Source organism: Tamandua tetradactyla, chromosome 22 (assembly GCF_023851605.1).
Source record: "Tamandua tetradactyla isolate mTamTet1 chromosome 22, mTamTet1.pri, whole genome shotgun sequence".
NCBI lineage: Eukaryota > Metazoa > Chordata > Mammalia > Pilosa > Myrmecophagidae > Tamandua > Tamandua tetradactyla.
Genome location: NC_135348.1, coordinates 271,703 through 278,205, shown reverse-complemented (window position 1 = coordinate 278,205; position 6,503 = coordinate 271,703).

Sequence of the window (6,503 nt, the reverse complement as noted above, 5' to 3'; positions counted from 1 at the left end):
AATTGCATTTGTGATGGGGGTATATGGGAACTCTAAAATTCTGCATTTTGGGGATACCTTACCCCACAGTGCAGCACCTTGGGCCCAGAAACCACAACAACAGAGAGAGAGCAACAAAAGTCTACTGAAAACATGTCCAGACAAGCCAAGGCCACATCTGCTGGAGGTTCAGTACATATCCAGCATTAAGAGATGTTGTGGACCTGTGGGTAGGTTGTGGGCCCACAATGCCAGGCTGCTGGCCACAATCAGCTGGGTGGAAGTGATAACAATCCTTTAGAAACCATTATAGGCAAATCTCATCCCTTGGGCAGAATACATGCCACTTGCTCATCCTATAAAAGAACAGTGGCAGCCAGGGTTTTCGGCCCTGGGTGGGAGAATTATAACAGGTGCCCTCAGGCCATACTAGCATGATCATGATGAAGCTCTACAAGCATCAAAGAACCTTTCCCATCATCAGTAAGTTTAGGGTTAGGGTGGGAGTTGGCCACCTCACGATCCAAGTTTGCACCTGCAAACTTTGGGTTATCCTGTCACCACAAGGCAGAAAAGAAGTGCCAACCCAGCAGGGGGCTTCTGCTAGTATTTTTCATGGCCAGGTCCATTTATCCATTGTCTCTGGTTGCAAACCATGGAGACTAGTAATAATAACCCTACTTTCCATACACAGGGTCTTTCCAATACATTGCTTCCTTCCACTTGTATGTGCAAGGGCAATACCTGTCCTCTTCTTACCAAGTCTAAAAGGGAGCAGCCTGTGCACTGAGGATATTTGTTCAGCAAGTGAGCAGCAGTAGCCGATCAGTGTAGCCCATCCTTTCAATGTCTGCTCCTCTAGGTCCAAAACCTGAATCTTTACTTTCAGGGTACCTACCAGTCATTCCTGCAGCTTGAGGTCGACATGGGAAATGAAACGTCCACTGTATATCCAGACCTTTGGCCCAATCCTGACCAGAACATTGGCCTAACCCTGAACCATAAACCCACTGTCATTCGATGGGAGTGGGGTTACCTCTATCAATTGTGTTTTCTGAGGGTCTTCCATTACAAGCACTTCATGGACTCACTGGTATGCAGGGAAGCATAGACAGCAGATAATTGTCACTCAATGGTAAGTGTCTCACCTCAGCTTCCTGCCGTGACTGGGACCAAAATCTTATGGGAAGCTTGCATTTACCTGGATATGCCAAAGTCCCTGACCAAAATCTGCATCATGGACTGTCATGTCCAGGTGGAAAGGAACTGCCTTATCCACCAAATACAGCACTTGGACCAGTGGTACAGCATTTTTTGTTACTGCAAAAGCATGGTCCTGGTCAGACCCCCCGTCCCATGGGGCACCTTTCTTGACTATATTCGCATCCAGGTAGAAAGGAAACACCTTATCTACCACCTATATCACTTAGATCTTCACCACTGCCTTTTTTGCTCCTGCAAAGTCATTTTGCTGATCATCCCACCAGTCTCAGGGGACTCCTTTGTAACCAAGCATATGGAGGGCATAAAATCTGAGCTAGATGGGGGAGATACTTTCTCCAGTACCTGAAGGGACCTAGAAAAGCTTGTAGCTGCTTTACTGTGGTTGGTTTCAGATATGCTTGGAATGTATCATTCATGGCTTCTGTGATTACTTTGGTTTTACGCAACCAGACAATTCCCAAGAATTTGACAGACTTTCTAGGCACTGGAACCAGGCATTTATTATTTGCCCATCCCCAGCAATCTACTGCATGATGCAAGCTGTTCACAGATTATCAGTCAACTCTTCATTTATTTTCTACCCATTAGTATGCTTAGGTAATAACCTACACTATAAGTGTAAGTACACGTCCATATGTGATGTGTGATGTTCTGAAGGTTTACATTGTTTTTAATCCTCACCATGTAGGAAGGTCAGGCTTTGGTCTTATACCCAAGCTTTGTTCTTACCCCTTTTCACACAGAGATCACAGAGGGATGGAGGGTTTAGAAATTTGCCATGGGCACAATGCTGGTAGAGGGGTAGCTGCATCCACAACTGCAGTCTGACAGCAGTGTCTGGGCTTCTCATCTCTGACTCTTGAGTTCTCTGATGGTCAGTGAAGCCATGAGGATTCCATTATGTGTAACAGGCTGCCCTCCTCATTCCATGTAACCACAGAATCTTACAGAGAAGGCTGATCATATCAACAGAGGGAATAAAATGCTTTGTATGGTTTGACTGCAAATAAAATATTAATAGTTTTTGAGTGCTTGTTATATGACATATATGACATATATGCACAGAGTTTTTGAGATCACAGATAGATCCTTAAGCCAGAGATGCTAATTCAACACAGACTTCCATAACAAAAGCTCTTGAAATGAGTTTCTTTTTTTTTCAAAAAATGATCAATGCTTGTGTTTGCATAGGGTAACTGCTCAAATTTCCAGTGCATGTTGATAAATGACCCTGTTGCCAAACTTCATCACCAGGAACTGTGGCAAACTTGGAAGAACTTAACAATCCTTTTAACCAATTCACATATGTGAATGCACTAATTTTTCAAGTAAATTTTGAATTATAGAAAGTCTATAGTCCCATAATCATTGGGTACATGGGACTTTAGCTGAGCACAACTGGGTTGGCACAAATACAAACACACTCACACACTCCTCCTGGATCTACCTGTCAGAGGGTTGCATTTCCATTAGAGATCCATGTAACCACAGTATTCTTCTGGTGCCCATGGGGAAAGCTCATGGACAATGTCATGTGGCTGACCAACCACACTTGAAGGTCTGCTTTCAACCTGATGGGACCCTTCAGTCAATCCAAACACCTAGCGCTGCTTTGTGTGGTCACTTTTGTGATATCCCTGATGGCTTTATCTGAAAATTATCCCCCTGATAAAAAAGGGATGCCTTGTTATGAGCTAACTCTTAAATAGCAACAGCTCATATGGTTTACTGATAGGGCTGCCAGATATATTGGAGCCATCAGGCATTAGAAAGCAGTTGTGTTTAATCTCCAGTACAATTTAACCTTAGCTACCCACAGAGAGGGAAAAAGCAATAAATATACTGAACTGTATGCAGTTTTCAGAGCTATTCAGTGCAAAAATACTGGACAATGTCACTTATACATATATATTCATGGTCACTAGTCAATGGACTGGCTGCCTGGATGTCTTAATGGGCATCACAGTACTGGTTAATACAAGTAAAGAAATATGAGAAAGTCTTTGTGGCAAGATTTTTGAGACATGCGTCAAAGAACAACTATTACTGTTTACTATGTAGATGCTCACTATTCTCCTATTCCTGCAAAGAGAAAATTCAATCAATTGGCACAAATCAATAAAACAGACTTAACCAGTGACACGTCTTCAGAAGATTTACTAGGCAAAGTGTTATGGGATCATCAAAAGGTTGATTATTTGTGACAGCAGATTACTTACAGTTGGGCACAAGATTGAGGTATCCCTATCACTTCAGATTTAGTAAAAGATATAATACTAAAGTGTCCTGTCTGCCAACATCAACAAAAGCAGTCTGTTCTGCAATGAATGACTGGATATTTGGCAAGGGGAAAATTACCTGGGCAAATCTGGCAAATTGATTAAATTGGAACCCAGTTCCTCTAAAGGCTGTAATTATGTCTGTACTCTGTTTGACACCTTTTCTGGATATTTATTGGCTGTCCATATAAAATGCTAGTCAACAAAATACAGATAAAACCTTAGAAATTCTCAGCCTACACTGTGGCACCCCTTTGCAAATGCAGAGTGATAATGGTACCCATTTTAAAGGTAAGTTAATTAAAGATTCTGCAGCAATTCATAATATAAAATGGATCTATCATATTCCCTATTACCACAAGCAGTTGGGTTAATTAAAAGAATGAATGGTTTACTTAAACAACAATTAATGAAATTAGATTCACTATCCAAGTGGAAAGGTAAATTGTTGAATGATTTAAAATTTTTAAATAATTGATGCATTACTAATGCTAATGTGATGTTCATGTGAATGTTAACTCCTAATATTCAAGTAGCAAGTGCTCATATGTGTGCATATGACCAAGTAATAACTTACTAAAAATTTAGTCTTAAAGTCCATGGCCCCTTTATAGCCACTCCAGGGGCTGTGGGACTAGATTTATTTGCCATTGAACAAGCATGAGTAAATGTCAACAAACTTAAGGCTATACCCACTGGTTTTGGAATTCAATTTCCACCTGGTCATTACAGATTAATTGTTGTATGATCTGGGTTAGCATTAAGAGGAGAAAAATTCTAAGTGGAGTAAATAATAATGATCTTCAAGGAGAAATTAAAGTTATTTTAAAACTGCTGTGGTGGTGCTGCAGTGACTCAGTGACAGAATTATTACCTGCCATGCCACAGACCTGGGTTTGATTTCCGGTGCCTGTCCATGCCAAAAACAAACAAACAAACAAAAATACTGGAGAACAAGATCTCCTTCTATAAGGAGATCAAATTGCTCAAATGCTTGTGTTATCTTATACAAAACTTAAAGTTGCAGTAGAGCTCCCTCAATGACTTATTTTACAGGTGATAGTTAGATTTGGCTCAACAGATCATATGAACCCTGATGCAAAAATATAGGTAAAGAAACCTCTTCACTTTATTCCAAAAGCACCAGAAACAGATGCACAAGGAAATAAAACTTTAGGAATTATGTATTCTGGAGAAGAAAAATTTTATTTCATTACCTCTAACCAATGTTTTTTACATGAGTGATGGATACTGCTCCCAGTATTATAGACATTGATCACTGCAAACATTCTCCTGGATTAGGCCTATGTCACTTCTGAAGTTTACAACCTGAAGTCAGACTACTGGATCTGTCCTCCCTTTCTAGAATGAACTGAATCCAATCCAGCTTAGACTGTTAAATCTGCTAATACAACAGAGTAGCAGGTTGCAGGTTGGACTGCAATCCTGGAACAATAAGTGTTAAATGCACACCTTGGTTGCTTTACCCCTTAAGTATTCTCTTACCCTCTTCCACAAGTTTTATAGTGACTGGAGAAATTTACACTCTTAGGAAACATATGTCAGCTGCATTAAATGAAACAAAAACTGGGTTATCATTACTCTCACAGGAAACTGCCCAAATGAGAACAGTAGTTTTACAACTAGGATGGCTTTAGATATCTTAATGGCAACACAAGGAGGAGTATGTGCTGTTTTGCATACTCAATGTCATATATATATATATATATATATATATATATATATATATATATATATATATATATTCTAGATTATGCAAAAAATGTTAGTACTATGATGATGAAACATTTAGAGCATCACATAAAAGCAATTGAAACTCTAGGGACAGATCCCATTAAATCATGGTTTAATAATTTGTTTATCTTGGAAAATGGGATTAATGAGTATATTTTCAGTAATACAAATTATTGTGCTAATCATTGTTGTTGCTATTTTACCATAATGTTGTTGTTCCTATATACTTCCTTTTTTAAAATTGATATAAACCTGCTATCTCTGTTAAACTGATTCATTATGCCTAGCCTCAATAATTGAAAGTCTGTTGATGCTATGTTTCACTCTCTATTTCTTTAAAGTTATGTTTCAGTCTAAAGGCCAAATGTAAGGGAAATAAATGCAGAAGTGAGACTGAGCCGTAACCCAGGCAGGCAACTGCATAATGACACTGATATCTTCACCTCAAATTACACTTAAACAACTTTTTCTCTGCCCAGGCAGACTTTGGAAGTCACATCCAGGAGGGGACGCTCTGCCTGGGACCCTGTGAACTGACTGGGACTCTGCTCAGCTGAAGCCCGGGACTCCCCCAGCCAGAAGTATCAGATGTGTGAACTTTCCCCAGTGTGGTGAGAATAGATCTCATTCTCTTTTCATTTTACAGTCTGCCCGCCAAGTTTAAAAGTGACTTATGCTGTTTGATTGTTGTATGTGTTTATATTGATGCATGCCTTGTTTTACATAATCATTTTGAATTACTAATCAGGAAATCCAAGAAAAGCCCTTTTAAATGATTCATAAATTGTTCAAATTGTTAGTTAAATTGTGCCTTCTGCTCTTGAAACTTTTGTTAATGTCAATTAGAGGTAGAATCTCACTGTATTTTCAGATTGCGTCCATGAATAAATATATTTATTCTTTTCATAACTAGTGTTCTCTTAGAGAGGAAAATGGTGTTAGAAACATGGAATGGGTGAAGGAAAGGAAGTAACCTCATTGATTTTGTTTGAATTACAAATACCAATATGATAACACAGTTTATTAATATTTCCCATCTAAACAAAGGATGGATCCTTGAGGTGAATCAAGGGGTAAATCATTCCAAAGATCATATATTAATTGAAAAGAGGAAAGCACACCTCTAAAGTGGCTACATCTAGCAGATACAATCATAATTAAATAACTCACCTCATCACTAGTTGTTGAAATTGATTGTAACATTTGCATTGTATGCAATGTTTCTGAGAATGTCAGCTGCTGCAGCTCAATCATCTCAGAAAGTGG